Below are 16,315 nucleotides of genomic sequence, written 5' to 3' on the forward strand. Positions count from 1 at the left end.
GGGACACGATGTTTACCCAGGTTCGGGCCCTCTTGATGGAGGTAATACCCTACGTCCTGCTTGATTGTTCTTGATGATATGAGTATTACAAGAGTTGATCTACCACGAGATCAGAGAGGCTAAACCCTAGAAGCTAGCCTATGGTATGATTGTCTGCCGTCCTACGGACTAAAACCCTCCAGTTTATATAGACACCGGAGGGGGCTGGGGTTACACAAGGTCGGTTACAAAGGAGGAGATATACATATCCGTATTGCCTAGCTTGCCTTCCACGCCAAGTAGAGTCCCATCCGGACACGAGACGAAGTCTTCAATCTTGTATCTTCATAGTCCAATAGTCCGGCCAAAGGATATAGTCCAGCTGTCCGGAGACCCCCTAATCCAGGACTCCCTCAGAACCCTTAACGGAACTATTCTCTCTGGAAGATGTTTCTTAAAATCACAATGTAATATAACATAGCTAGCCAGATACAACTTATCTATTCAAGAAACTAACAGGCTGTCTTGCTTACAATCCTGTTGGGAATATTTGGCGGCTACTTCTACCTGGTCATATACCAAATTAAGGGGAATTTCTTTCCCATCTGACCCTAGAGGTCCGACCCGGGCCATATGATTTGGATCAAGCTTGGTATACCGTGTTTTTACCATGGCCTAGGCCCCTCACGCACCTTCCCGGCAGGCTGATATCTTCCATAATCGAATATGCCACCGTGCCCCTTTGAATAGCTCCACGAGCTCCGCCATACCTCCTGGAGGAGAGGCGGATGGCCATAAAGCCTTGGCAACACTCCGCATTGCTTGCTAAACTCGCTCATGCACCCGGGACAGCTCTTGTAGTAGGTCGCCTTGAGATCCGGACATTTCCTCTTCGGGACGGCCAGTCAGCATACCTGCAGACATAAATCTGTCAGTTCCTGCCCTTGCCGAATTATAGGGAGGCAAGTTTGAAAAGCATACTGAATATGCCGCCTTGTAGCCTCCTATTCTCCTTGACGGCGTCAGCTAGCTAGGCTCGAACATCTTTTAGTTCTTCGCCCAGTTAGGTATGGGAATCCTGCAGCTTGTTCTTTTCCTCCCTGACCCGCGTCAACACACGTTCGCCTGCCGCATGTTGCCTTTTGGCCTCTTGTTCACCAGCCTGGGCGACCTTTAGCTTCTGTCTCAGTTGCTCTAATGATTCTATCAGCAGAAACACAATAGTATTAATATAAATGGTATATGATTATACTTTTTCTGACGGGCAAAAGCATTACCAGGTGGTAGCCACAGTTAGCTGAGTCTGACACTTTTCCAACTCTTAAGACGGCAGGCTATTATTCTCCATAAGTGCCTACTTATACAATGATCCTTAAATCAGTTGTATCAACTGCTTTAAGTCTTGGGGGCTACTGGTATATGATTATCAAATCTACACTTACCCGCATATCTTTTAAATGCTGGTCCGTGGCTCTGGCAAGTCCATCCCGAGCAGCTCGGGTGTACGCATTGGCCGAGCTGAAGGCATCGAATGCCTCCTTCAAAAAGCCAGAGTCACGGAGAGCGGCCCTCCGACGACGATGATTCATGGCGCTCTCTACTTCAGACTTCGTGACGGACATATCGTTTGAATCCTCTGTGGAAGGACAGTCCGGCGCCGCTCCCGTGTAAGCCCCCGTCCTTAGGGCAGGGTCTAGAACCTGACTAGTGGAGGCACGACCGGCAGGATCCCGAGACATAGTCCGGTGGACGCTTTTCCTGATAAAATGCGGCAGATGACGTCACTATTTGATGTGGCGACCAGGAGACATATTTTAAAAAGAAAGCCTTACCTCTTTGATGAAGGTTCTGTTGTATTATCATTTGCCTTTCTCTTCAAAGATGTGCTCAGCACGGGCACCGCTCTCCTCGGAGATGCTTCTGGTGCGCGTTGTGGCGTCGAGCGCCTCCCCTTTGGACCACGAAATAGTGCGGTGGGTGAGGAATAATAAGGAAACTCATTCAAATAAGGTGTCTCTTAAATTACTTACATGCGAAGTAGGGAGGAGGCCGGGATAATCAGCGATGATGGGCACTTCTGTACCATCATAGCTCGCCTAGTAGAATACTCTATTCTCAAGCTCCACAAATATGTCCAGATCTTCTTCAAATCCGGGGTCAAGGTCCCGGTTGTGATCCTCCGGCTGGGGGCGGGGCTATGGATCCCCTCGGTAGCCTTCCGCCATTCCTGTTGCGAGTGGATAGGTTACTATCCATTAAAAAGGATTCATGGAGAGGATTGAGTAAAATGGTGGGATTGGAACTCACCCAGCTAGGAGGATTATACATGGAAAATCCATCTCGACGTTGGAGACGAGTGAACTCCTCCTTCTCCCCTTTGTACAGTTTGGCCAATATTTTGGCCAAAGCGGCAGGGGTTTTCGGACCCTTCCGACCGCAGCGTGAGGTGTCATCTTCCCCATTATAGTGCCACATGGGAAGCCCTGTGTATTGGAGTGGTTGGACCCCCCGCGCTATAGAAATCACCATTACTTCAATTATTGATAATCCGGACTAGGCGAGCGTATTAATCTTGCCCATCAACTGACTGACTTCCGCGCTATCCTCCTCCTCAAGGCTCCAAGGGCGCCAGCTGTGGTGTTTCTTCAACAGAGTGCTTGAAAATTTGTGGCGTTTCTCCTTGGCATGGATGGCAAGTTTGGCATTCGGATATGAAGATTCCTTTCTCTCTAACTGACTTTGTATAACCCTAGTCCCTTGCGGTGTCTATATAAACCGAAGGGTTTAGTCCATAGAGGCAAAACAATCATAATCATATAGGCTAGACTTCTAGGGTTTTAGCCATTACGATCTCGTGGTAGATAAACTCTAGTAATACTCATATTCATCAAGATCAATCAAGCAGGAAGTAGGGTATTACCTCCATAGAGATGGCCCGAACCTGGGTAAACATCATGTCCCCTATCTCCTGTTACCATCAACCCTAGACGCACAGTTCGGGACCCCCTACCCGAGATCCACCGGTTTTGACACCGATAGTCTCCTTCATGAACCTTGTAGGCTTTTGAACATCGAACAATGCAACTACCCTCATTCTGGTCCTAAGGGATATCTCGCCTATTAAGGTAGGCCAGGAAGGCTTCAGTCCATGGGGCGATTACCGCCATGATTACATGGGCGGACGGTGTTGGTACTATGCCCGAGCCCCCGATGATGTCCGAATCGTGTTCGGCATCCGGAGGTGTAATCGGCGCCGGACCAGTAAGAGACTTTTGATCTATGCTTTTATTAGAATCATGCCATGCCTTTATTAGCTATGATATGTTCCTGTAGCATGTTGTTTGCTAGCTCTAAACAGTGCTTCTTGATGTTGTTTTGGACATGGGCCAGACTGATGGGCTATGAAGATACAAGACTGAAGATTCTCACCCGTGTCCGGATGGGACTCTCCTTAGCATGGATGGAAAGTTTGGCGTTCGGATATGAAGATTCCTTTCTCTGTAACTGATCTTTGTATAACCCTAGTACCCTCCGGTTTCTATAAACCGTAGGGTTTAGTCCGTAGAGGCAGAAAAAATCATAATCATATAGGATAGACTTCTAGGGTTTTAGCCATTACGATCTCGTGGTAGATCAACTCTTGTAATACTCATATTCATCAAGATCAATCAAGCAGGAAGTAGGGTATTACCTCCATAGAGAGGGCCCGAACCTGGGTAAATGATACGTCTCCGTCGTAGCTATAATTTCTGATTGTTCCATGCCAATATTATACAACTTTCATATACTTTTGGCAACTTTTTATAATATTTTTGGGACTAACATATTGGCCTAGTGCCAGTTCCTGTTTGTTGCATGTTTTTTGTTTCGCAGTAAATCCATATCAAATGGAGTCCAAACGGGATAAAAACTGACGGAGATTTTTTTGGAATATATGTGATTTTTGGGAAGGAAACGCGAGACGATGCCCGAGGGGGCCACGAGGCAGGGGGCGCGCCCCTGACCCTCGTGGCCACCCCGTAAGGCGGTTGATGCCTGTCGGTGTCAAAACCGGCAGATCTCGGGTAGGGGTCCCGAACTGTGCGTCTAGGCCGGATGGTAACAGGAGGCAGGGAACACTTTGTTTTACCCAGGTTCGGGCCCTCTTGATGGAGGTAATACCCTACTCCTGCTTGATTAATATTGATGATATGGGTAGTACAAGAGTAGAACAAATGAGATCAAGGAGGCTAAACCCTAGAAGCTAGCCTATGGTATGATTGTTGTGTATGGAGTTGATTATCTATCGACTAGCCTGGCCTTGGTTTATATAATGCACCGGAGGCCTAGGATAACAAGAGTCCTAGCCGAATACGCCGGTGGGGAGAAGTCCTTGTCTTGATCGCCAAGTCTTGTGGAATCTTCCTTGTATGCGGTAGCCGTCCGAACTGGCCCATGAGTATACGGCCACGGGGGTCCTCGGCCCAATCTAATAGATCGGGAGACGACGTGGTGAGTACCCCCTAGTCCAGGACACCGTCAGTAGCCCCCTGAACCGGTCTTCAAGTTAGGGAAGCTCCTCAATTCTTCCGAACTGTTCTTCATCTTCGGTTGCCGGTCTTGAAAACTGGTTCAACAAATCTTCTTTATCTTCGATCTTGAGGATCGCCCAAATGCATTCGACGAGTTTACACGTTGGGTATCCGAGGAGCCCCTTTAAGTTTCCGGCCTTTATCGATGCCTTGTTTATTTTTATGCCACACCTCGGGTTTGAAGTTGTTCCCGGGAGGCAGGGTCCTCTTGCGTCCGAGCTCCAACGCCGGACTGCATTCGAGGTATCTTTTGCAGCCGAGCACCAACGCCGGACCGCTTCCCAGCTCTAGCGCCGGAATGTATCCGAGCTCCAACGCCGGACTGTATATCCGAGCTCCAACGCCGAAATACATCCGAGCTCCAACGCCGGACTATGTCTAGGCTCCAATGCCGGACTATATCCGAGGTGTCATATCACCTTGGTTCAAAAAAGTTGAAGGAGTCTAGCCGAGCTTAATGCCAGAAATGCCCTCTATGGAGCCAGCCACTAGCGCCTGAGCTTTATGCCGGACTGCTTCCGAGGCGGTGTACCACCCCGACTATGGGCCGATTTTTTGTTAATATTTTTTATTGGTGCAATTTATTCTCTGCCGAGATATATAGCCAGTAGCCCTCAAGGTGTGTATCGGTCTAAAACCCGAGATGCACATGAAGGATGACATAAGACCGCTGATCCCAGTAGCCACTGAGACTCAGGTTGATTTGCAAAATCGGCCTGAGGATCAAGTCCTAGCTCGGCAGAATACTTCGGGACACAAAAGCGGCGTGCTCAGTCCTCAAGACTCAGGTTGGGTGCGGTCGACCAACCTGAGGATCAAAATCTCCTCGGAAACTATATTGCACATAAAATTTTCTGCATTGGACAAGCAATGCAGTAGCCCCCGAGACACTGGTCGGGTGGCAACACCAGTTCAGGGGATCGATATGCACCTTTAATATTTGTAAATAATAAGCCCGAAGCCCAGTAGCCCCCGAGCCTTAATGCGGGCACGGGTGGCCGAATTAAGGATCAATATCCATAGTAAAATCACAAATTATGTGTAATGACTCTATGTATCCAAGTACTTTACATCATTAATGCTCGGATCCGCATTGTACAAAACTTTGTTGACCGACCATCGGCTTCCACCTCCTCGGCCAGTAGCCGAGGAGTGTTTGTCCTACTTTATAAAGCCTTTATGAGGGCAAAGATTTACAACAAACAAGGCAATCTGGCCATATGGTTTCATAAACAAAGGTATGCAGAGAGTTATATTACTGTTTAACAGAAGAAATGTCTTCCAAAGAAAATAGTCCCGCTATCGGTTCCTTTCTTTGGGTTGTCATGCTAAGCATGATCATTAAACCTCAGCTCTAATTTAAGAGCAAAATATCGAGGATTTAGTTTGGGAGGCCAGTTAATAGCCCCCGGTAGTGTTCGGCGACAGTCGGGGTCAAGCCGTAAACACTTCGGCCAATGTTATGAACGGCCTATTATTTAACATAGTCATCAGATCGCTGACCAGTTTACGCTTATTGTGACAGTCAGTTTTCGGCTTTCTCCACTGAGGTGCTTAACCATGTGAGCTGGAAGCACAATCGCAGTGGTTCTCCCTTTGCCCGCCTAGCCGAACAAAACGGAACGTAGGAAGCAAGTGCAGGAGCCGGGCAACCCAACTATTGACCGAAGACACAATTCGAAACCGATGCATATATAGCAATATCTGAGAATGTTTTTGCCGAATCCCTAAAGGTGTCCGGCGTTGCACTGCAAGACTAATGCTGGAAAAGCACAAATAGTTTAAAAGTGCCAAAAAGCTTGGAAAACCAAGAAACGTCAGTAAAAACATGGCGTCCGAACAATATCAAGTGTTCGGTGCCAATCCGAAAGTTGGTCTTAGAAAAAAGAAGTGCTTCTGTCGTGCTTTAACATGATACATCCTATCTCAAGACTTCGAGCGGGTCAGCCTACGGCTTCAACCTCCTATCCCGAGGGCGGAGTACTTCTCATCAGGCCAGTTTAGCAAACTAAACTCTAGCGGCTTTGAGAGAGAAATTAGGCTCCCCGACTAGTGACCGCACACTCGTGTCGAAAAAAGGAGTGATAAATAATAATAAAACTCTGTAACAACTAAGAAGAAGAACACTTATTATAAAATGGCTCAAATAAACTTAAGAGCCCCCAAGTGACTTGGGTAGAAGAATGATTGCATGTACCAAAGTACTTATATCATATCTATGTTCAACCGAACTTTAAACGCGTCTTAACCGACCGTTAGCTTCTCCCTCTTCGGTCAAGGACCGAAAAGTGTTATCTACTCCATCGGTCGAGAATATCGACGGTATTTCCAATAACCAGGCAATCAAGCCATAAGGCTGTAACAGACAAAGCGCGCTCAGGGAACTTATGCTATATTACCGTGAAGTGTAAGAAGCATCTTCGAAGAAAATAGTACCCCCACCGATACCTTTCTTTGGTGCTCATTGTTATTATGAGACTTGTGCAATAGATTTTTTGTACTCATGAGTTCCGTTGTGTGCCAACCATCATTGAATAACTATAAGAGCGCTAGCTTTCGGCTTCACCTAGTCTGAGGTCCGGCTCGCGTGACCCGATCGTGACAATCGCAGAGGTGCTCCCTTTACTCCCTAGCCGAACAATCGGGAACATAGGGGTAAACACAGGAGCGAGGCAACCCAGCTTGCAAATCGCTTAAGTCAATGTGGTGCATATTGTGGCGTAATACATGAACAAGGAACGAAGCCGTACAAGTATAATCATATGCAACAGGAAAAGCTTCATAAAAGAAGCCCCCAAGTAAACGGGGTATTTGAATTTATGCGTCACAAACAAAGTTTGGACAAGGAAATTTTTTAGAAGCAACTTTTTTCCAAAAAAGTATAATGCTTGGTCGAACTGAACGCAAGTTAGAAATTAAAGCTTTGAGCATGAAAGCGACTTAGCTGGTTAATGTGTTCGGTATTGATGACGCGGTCCGAGCTTGATGCGGGGCAAGGTTCCATCCCTCAAGCTGGTCCCGAGGTGGCGGAGCGGAGAGCTTGACACGCCGAAGTGGTGACATAGCACGATCAATGCAGACCGGCAGAGTGACGCCGAAGTCCCCGGATCATTTTCCTATGCACAAAAAATAGTGCAAACCGGAGATAATAGTAATAATGATAATTAAAAAAATCGTTGCATAATAAATAATTTATGCAAAGTGAGTAATAAAAGAAATATGGCCTGGCGCCGAAGTCAAGTCGATGCAGGGCGTCGGCGTGATGTGGTAAAGGCGTGGCAAAGCCTGAATTCGCAGGTCGGTCCGAGCTCCGAGTGCAGCGTTCGCCGGACTATGTACGGAAACTGACCGAACCACCATGTGACTGTCGTTAATGCAGCCACCATTTGATAGACCTGTGTACATATGACGGACAAACCAGAGTTATAATTCCTTGGGAAAAATGAACCCAAACAAGCAAAAAATACTGGGATTAATAGCACCTGGTTTATTTGTTGTAGCAATCCGAAGGAAGGTGATTCCTAAAATTAGGACCCGCTCCGCACACCCATTGCCTGATGGGCGATAAAACGATGGCATGGCAATGCTGGTAAGGTTGACTCGCCGAGGCAAAGCCCTCGGCCCAGCTAACGTGACGGAGCTGGTCAGCTAGTGACGCCGAAGTGTCCGGAGTAGGTTGATGAAGAGATGGCGAAGCCCCCGGTCCAGCCGAGATGTCGAAGCCTCGATGTCAGCCGATGAGTCGAAGTAGGTCGGCGTGATGGACACCAGCTTGAAGAAGCAATAGTGCGGCCCTGTCGATGCAGGTGGTGACGTGGTCGATGCCGGCTTGATGAAGCGACCGTGCGGCGATGCCGGTATGCCCGCTCCGTGTAATCCATGGGGCGGCGATGTTGGTGATGATTTATCCTTCGCGATGCCGGGCTCTTGTTCGGCTTGCCGAGATGATGATCCGAAGAAGTTGAGCTCGGCTCAACAAAGTGACGCCGTGTCTAGCGCAGGTCGGCAGCCGTGGAGTAATATTGCCGGACTGGTTTGACACCAGCATGATGTTGAAGATCATGTTCAAAAGATCTTACAGTTGGTGGGATGTGTTCGGGAACAAAACACAATACCCCATACAAAACTTCCTTCAAAAGGGATGTCCGAAATCCTGTTCATAAAAAAGATGAACTCGGGTCGGATTCGTTTTCGCGCAGAAAACAGATCCGAAAAGTGATGCACTAATCGGAAGGTTCCCGGAGTTTGGACGGTCGGATCCAGCCGAAATTTTGAGAGGTGGTAGATATAGGAATCCCGCAGCCGATCAACGGTTGGATCTTACAACCGACGTCCGAGCTAGAAGCTGGACACCACGCCCTAAACTCATCCAAATTCCCGTCCAGATTTGACAGGGCTCTGGTATATCGTGGATTGCCAGAGATTCCTCCATCGGAACTCGACGAAATTTTCTAGGGTTGTTGTAGACACAATTCCGCACAATTACACCAAAGCGATCGTCAAAGCGATACTCGAGGAGGTGGTGGTGGCAGATACGAGTTCGCTGTCCAGAAAAACAGCACGGTCGCTTGAGGGCAATCTTGACGTTGAGCCCCCGAGCTCCATAGATGATTCCTCCGTGATCTTGATAGAGATCGGAGTTGATGTTTGATGAAGGCCCTCGTCCGGACATGGTGATCCGAACACGGGGCGCAATTCTTGGTCGAACCAAGGTGACCAGTCGAACTGGTGACGAAGCCGCCGAAGTCGCAGTTGATCTGCAGGCGAGCCATTGATCTTTTTGTCGATCACACAGCGGAACTCTCAATGAAAGCACCAATGTCGGTGTCAAAACCGGCGGATCTTGGGTAGGGGGTCCCGAACTGTGCGTCTAGGCCGGATGGTAACAGGAGGCAGGGAATACTTTGTTTTACCCAGGTTCGGGCCCTCTCGATGGAGGTAATACCCTACTCCTGCTTGATTAATATTGATGATATGGATAGTACAAGAGTAGATCTACCACGAGATCAAGGAGGCTAAACCCTAGAAGCTAGCCTATGGTATGATTGTTGTGTATGGAGTTGATTATCTATCGACTAGCCTGGCCTTGGTTTATATATTGCACCAGAGGCCTAGGATAACAAGAGTCCTAGCCGAATACGCCGGTGGGGAGAAGTCCTTGTCTTGATCGTCAAGTCTTGTGGAATCTTCCTTGTATGCGGTAGCCGTCCGAACTGGCCCATGAGTATACGACCACGGGGGTCCTTGGCCCAATCTAATAGATCGGGAGACAACGTGGTGAGTACCCCCTAGTACAGGACACCGTCAATGCCCTTCTTTCGCTGCAAGAAAACTGATATCCGGATAGAGATCATGTTAAAATTTCAGCTGAATCGGAGTTACGTATCTCCGGGAATATAAGAAACGGTGAAAGGGTAGAATCTGAGAACGCACAAACAGAGAGAGACAGAGAGATAGATCCAATCTCGGAGGGGATCTCGCCCCTCCCACACCATGGGGAAACAGAGAGAGACTAGAGGGGAAACCCTTCTCACATCTAGGGAGAAGGTCAAGGAAGAAGAAGAAGAAGGGGTGCTCTCTCCCCCTTGCTTCCGGTGGCACCAGAGTGCCACCGGGGGCCATCATCATCACCACAATCTTCACCAACAACTTCACCGCCATCATCACCAACTCTTCCCCCCCTCTATGCAGCAGTGTAACCTCTCTTTTACCCGCTGTAATCTCTACTTAAACATGGTGCTCAACACTATATATTATTTCCTAATGATGTATGGCTATCCTATGATGTTTGAGTAGATCCGTTTTGTCATATGGGCTATTTGATGATCAAGATTGGTTTGAGTCGCATGTTTTATTATTGGCGATGTCCTATGGTGCTCTCCGTGTCACGCAAGCGTGAGGGATTCCCGCTGTAGGGTTTGCAATATGTTCATGATTTTCTTATGGTGGGTGGCGTGAGTGACAGAAGCACATACCCGAGTAAGTAGGTTGTTTGCGTATGGGATAAAGAGGACTTGATACTTTAATGCTATGGTTGGGTTTTATCTTAATGATCTTTAGTAGTTGCAGATGCTTGCTAGAGTTCCAATCATAAGTGCATATGATCCAAGTAGATAAAGTATGTTAGCTTATGCCTCTCCCTCAAATAAAATTGCAATAATGATTACCGGTCTAGTTATCGATTGCCTAGGGACAAATAACTTTCTCATAACAAAAAGCTCTTTACTAAAACTAACTTAGTTGTGTCTTTATCTAAACAGACCCTACTTTTTTATTTACTTGCTTTTTATTATGTTGCAAACCTATCCAAAAACACCTACAAAGTACTTCTAGTTTCATACTTGTTCTAGGTAAAGCGAACGTCAAGCGTGCATAGAGTTGTATCGGTGGTCGATAGAACTTGAGGGAATATTTGTTCTACCTTTAGCTCCTCGTTGGGTTCAACACTCTTAATTATAGAAAGAGGCTACAATTGATCCCCTATACTTGTGGGTTATCAGTAATCATCATGTCTCCTGTCTCCTGTTACCATCAACCCTAGACGCACAGTTCGGGACCCCCTACCCGAGATCCGACGGTTTTGACACCGATACTCTCCTTCATGAACCTTGTAGGCTTTCGAACGTCGAACGATGCAACGACCCTCATTCTGGTCCTGAGGGAGCTCCCGCCTATTAAGGTAGGCCAGGAAGGGTTCAGTCCATGGGGCGATTACCGCCATGATTACATGGGCGGAAGATGTTGGTTATGTGCTCGAGCCCCCGATAATGTCTGAATCGTGTTCGGCATCCGGGGGTGTAATTGGCGCCGGACTGGTATTTCCGCTCTCATCCCGGCATACCACGGATGGCTTGAAGAGCTTTTCCACGAAGGTGTTAGGCGGGACGGGGTCGCGTTTAGCGCCCATTCAAGCAAGGATGTCCGCTGCTTGGTTACGGTCTTGGGCCACGTGATGAAACTCGAGCCCCTCGAACTGAGCTGATATTTTGAGCACAACATTGCGGTAAGCTACCATCTAGTGATCTTTTGCATCGAATTTTTTGTTTATTTGGGATATTGCGAGGTTTGAATCCTTGCGCACCTCGAGGCGTTGTATGCCCATAGAAACAACCATCCGGAGACCATGCAGTAGGGCCTCATATGGCTGCATTATTGGAGTCCGTGTACATGATTTGCAATACGTAATTGACTGTGTCCCCTCTTGGGGATGTTAGGATGAGACCAGCCCCTAGTCCGGCTAACATTTTAGAGTCGTCGAAGTACATCACCCAGTTGGAGTATGTGTCGTATTCTTTGGGGAGTTCGGCTTCTGTCTATTCGGAGATGAAGTATCCAACACCTGAGATTTAATAGAACGGCGTGGTTTGTATGTTATTTCGAGTGGTAGGAGATGATGGCCCATTTTGCAATGCGGCTAGTGGCGCCTCGATTATTTATGATATCATTGAGTGGTACCTTGGAGACCACCGTGATCGACCACTCTTGAAAGTAGTGGCTCAGCTTACGAGATGCCATGAAAACCGCATATGCTATCTTTTGATAGTGCGGGTATCGGGATTTACATGGTGTGAGAACCGCCGATACATAGTATACGGGTTTTGGAGTGGGAATTTATGTCCCTCTTCCTCTCGTTCAATGACGAGTACTGCGCTCACCACCTGGTGGGTTGCAGATATGTATAGTAGCATGGATTTGCTGATGTTAGGCGCGACAAGGACTGGGTTGTTTGCTAGTAGAGCTTTTATTTCTTCCAACCCGGCTGTTGCAGCGTCCGTCCACTCAAAGTGGTCAGTACGTCAAAGCAGGTGATATAGCGGTAGCGCCTTCTCTCCTAATCTGGAGATAAAGCGGCTCAAGGCTGCCACACACCCAGCTAGTTTTTGGACCTGCTTTAGGTCTGTTGGAATTGCCAACTATGACAAGGCTCAGATTTTTGGCCAGGTTTGCCTCGATTCCTCTATTGGAAATGATGAACCCGAGCAGCTTTCCGGCCGGAACGCCGAAAACACATTTTTCCGGATTGAGCCTATGTCATATGTTCGAAGGATGTCGAATGCAAGACGTAAGTCATCCACCAATGATTCAACATGTTTAGTTTTGATGACTACATCATCTACATATGCCTCCACCGTCTTGCCAACTTGTTTTTCCAGGCATGTTTGAATCATGCGTTGGTAGGTGGCATCGGCATTTTTGAGTCCGAAATGCATAGTGTTGAAGCAGAAAGGCCGTATGGGGTAATGAATGCCGTTGCGGCTTGGTCGGATTCCTTCATCTTAATGTGATGATATCCGGAGTATGCATCAAGGAAACATAATGATTCATGTCCTACGGTTGCATCGATGATCTGGTCAATGTGGGGCAGTGGGAAGGGGTCCTTAGGGCATGCTTTATTGAGGTCTTTGAAATCATCACAAAGGCGCCAGGATTTGTCCTTCTTGGGCACCATGATCAGGTTTGCTAGCCAATCCGGGTGTTTTATCTCTCGAATAAATTCGGCTTCAAGTAGTTTGGTAGCTCCTCCCGCATAGCTTGTCGCTTGGGTTTGGAAAATCTCCTAAGCGTTTGCTTGACTGGCTTGAACCCCTTTATTATGTTGAGGTTGTGTTCGGCCAGTCTGCATGGGATTCCTGGCATATCCAAAGGGTGCCAGGTGAAGATGTCCCAATTCTTGCGCAGGAATGCTCTTAGAGCGGCATCGACCGTCGGGTCCAGCTGTGCTCCGATGGCTACTGTTTTATTAGGATCCGCCAGGTGGACTTGGAATTTGACTATTTCGTCTGCTGGCTTGAAAGAAGTGGATTTAGGCCTCTTATCAAGAATTACGTCATCTCTATCCACTGTGGAGCACAGAGCGGTGACCTCCTCGGCCGCGAGGGCTTCAGATAGTGCCTCGAGGGCCAGGGATGCGGTTTTGTTTTCGACGTGGAGCGCTATGTCCGGATCACTAGCGATAGTGATGACTCCATTGGGCCCAGGCATTTTGAGCTTCATGTACCCATAATGAGGTATAGCTTGAAAGCGTGTGAATGCATCTCGGCCCAACAGGGCGTGATATCTGCTGTTGAAAGGTGCCACCTAGAAGATTAACTCTTAGGACCTGTAGTTCTCATGCGTGCTGAATACTACATCAAGTTTAATTTTTCCCAAACATAATGCTTCTCGAATGGGAATAATGCTTCGAAAGGTTGTATTGCTTTGCTCGATGCGGTTCTTGTCCATGTGAATTTTGTCGAGCGTGTCCTCATAAATGAGGTTTAATCCGCTGCCACCGTCCATGAGCACTTTAGTCAGCCGAAAGTTGTCCACAATTGGGTTCGAAACTAGAGCGGCGGGTGCTCGGACTGATCGGGCCCGTGGTTTGTCAGTAGCGTTGAAGGTTATCGCCATGTCGTTCCAAGGATTGACTACGGCTACTTGGTTGACTTCGGTGAGGCCGCTGCGTGCCATTTTGCGCTGATTGTTTGAAGAAAAGGTCTCAAAGACCGTAAGCACATTGAGATCATTATCCTCCGGGGAGTACTTGTCTGGGGTAGTGTTGGTGAGGATGGCTTCACCACTCTTAGCCACCTGCCGGAGTATCCAACATGCCCGAAGGCTATGTGTTGGTTCGGATGTTGGCTCCGTGTGTATCTGACAAGGCTTGTCGAGCCATTCATCAAGGATAGTTCTATGTCCCGTTAAGGGCTTGATTTTCTTGTCCATGTAGTGATGATCAGGTGCCCCCTGAGGGTGCATCCTTTTTGCCCGACCAGTGGGTGGCTTAAAGGCCGGTGGTTCCCACCGAGCTATTTGGGCATTCTAGGCTCTTTCCATTGCGCAGTACTTCTGTACTATGTGTGCCAAATCTACAAAGTGCAGTATGCGGCGTCGATTGAGGGCATTGAGGATCCCTTCATCCATACAGTTGCGGCAAAAGACTGATACTGCATCGTCGTCGCAACAATCTTTAATCTTGTTTTTAACAAGTAAAAATCTAGCCCAAAAGTGATGGACTGTTTCCCGAGGTTGCTGCCGTACATACATTAAGTCGCATATGTCCGGGGGACCGGAATTGCTTGGAGAGTTTTCCTTGTGGTGGGTGGGTGGATTTAAATCCAAGCCTTGACCCACTGTGGAATCCAGAATTTGAAAGATTTCTGAGGTTACCAGCCCAGGATCCGGAGTGTCCTGGGAATTTTTAGGCTCAACGCCTGGTTCTATGTTCGGAGGATGAAAGGTCTTTGCCCAAAGATGGGTATCCGGCTTGCAGGGCTCGGAGATCCAAACATAGTTTGTTCTTAGCATAGGAGGAGATGTATCCTCAACTTGCTCCTCCACAACTGTCACCAGGTGGGTGACAGGTGGGGACCTAATTTCCCTCTAATTGGGTTCAAGCCCAATCAGATCATAGTCTGTTGCGACCCCCAGGGTGGCGATGTGATCTAGTAGTTCGTTCAAAGACAAGATATCTGCTGGATCCATCCCATCAACGATTTCGGGGTCGATGCGGAGATGATTTTTGGCGATCCGAGAGACCGCCTTGGTCTTAATGGCTGGGCAGGTGCCCATGGTGAAACTGCCGAGCTGGAGGATCTTCCCAGGAGCTAGGGCCCTTGCAGAGGTGATTTTCTCGTTGATGACAAGGCGAGCCATCGATCCTGCTATCGACAATACATAGGAACTCTCAATGAAAGCACCAATGTCGGTGCCAAAACCGGCCAATCTCAGGTAGGGGGTCCCGAACTATGCGTCTGAGGATTGAAGGTAACAGGAGACAAGGGACACGATGTTTACCTAGGTTCGGGCCCTCTTGATGGAGGTAATACCCTAATTCCCGCTTGATTGACTTTGATGAGTATAGGGGTTACAAGAGTTGATCTACCTTGAGATCGTAATGGCTAAACCCTAGATGTCTAGCCTGAATGATTATGATTGCCTCTACGGACTAAACCGTCCGGTTTATATAGACACCGGAGCGGCCTAGGGTTGTACAGAGTCGGTTTATAGAGAAAGGAATCTTCACATCTGAACGCCAAGCTTGCCATCCACGCAAAGGAGAGTCCCATTCGGAGATGGGGGAAGGCCTTCTATCTCGTATCTTCACGGCCCATCAGTCCGGCCCATGTCGCATAACCCAACCATCTGAGGACCCCTTAATCCAGGACTCCCTCACCCCCTTTACCATGTATTAGCTGTGGCTGCCCTAAAGGGGGCGCACCAGCCCATGTGGGCTGATATGTCTCCAACGTATCTATAATTTTTTATTGTTCCATGTTATTATATTATTTGTTTTGGATGTTTATGGGCTTTATTAAACAATTTTATATTATTTTTGGGACTAACCTATTAACCCAGAGCCCAGTGCCAGTTTCTGTTTTTTCATTGTTTTAGAGTATCGCAGAAAAGGAAAATCAAACAGAGTCCAATTGACCTGAAACTTCACGGAACTTATTTTTGGACCAGAAGAAGCCCATGGAGTATCGGAGATGGACCCCCTGCCTCGTGGACAACCCGGAGGTCCACCGACGTACTTCTTCCTCCCATATATACCCATATACCCTAAAACTATCGAGAAGCACAATACATCGGGAGTTACGCCGCCAGAAGCCTCTGTAGCCACCGAAAACCAATCTAGACCCATTCCGGCACCCTACCGGAGGGGGAAATCCCTCTCCGGTGGCCATCTTCATCATCCCGGTGCTCTCCAAGATTTGAGAACACTTGATGTATGTCTTGCGTGGGATAACTGTGGTGACAATGGGTTATTCTATTGATTCACTTGA

This window comes from Triticum urartu, chromosome 5A, assembly GCF_056163025.1.
Source record: "Triticum urartu cultivar PI428250 chromosome 5A, HENAU_Tu73, whole genome shotgun sequence".
In the NCBI taxonomy this organism is placed as follows: Eukaryota; Viridiplantae; Streptophyta; class Magnoliopsida; order Poales; family Poaceae; genus Triticum; species Triticum urartu.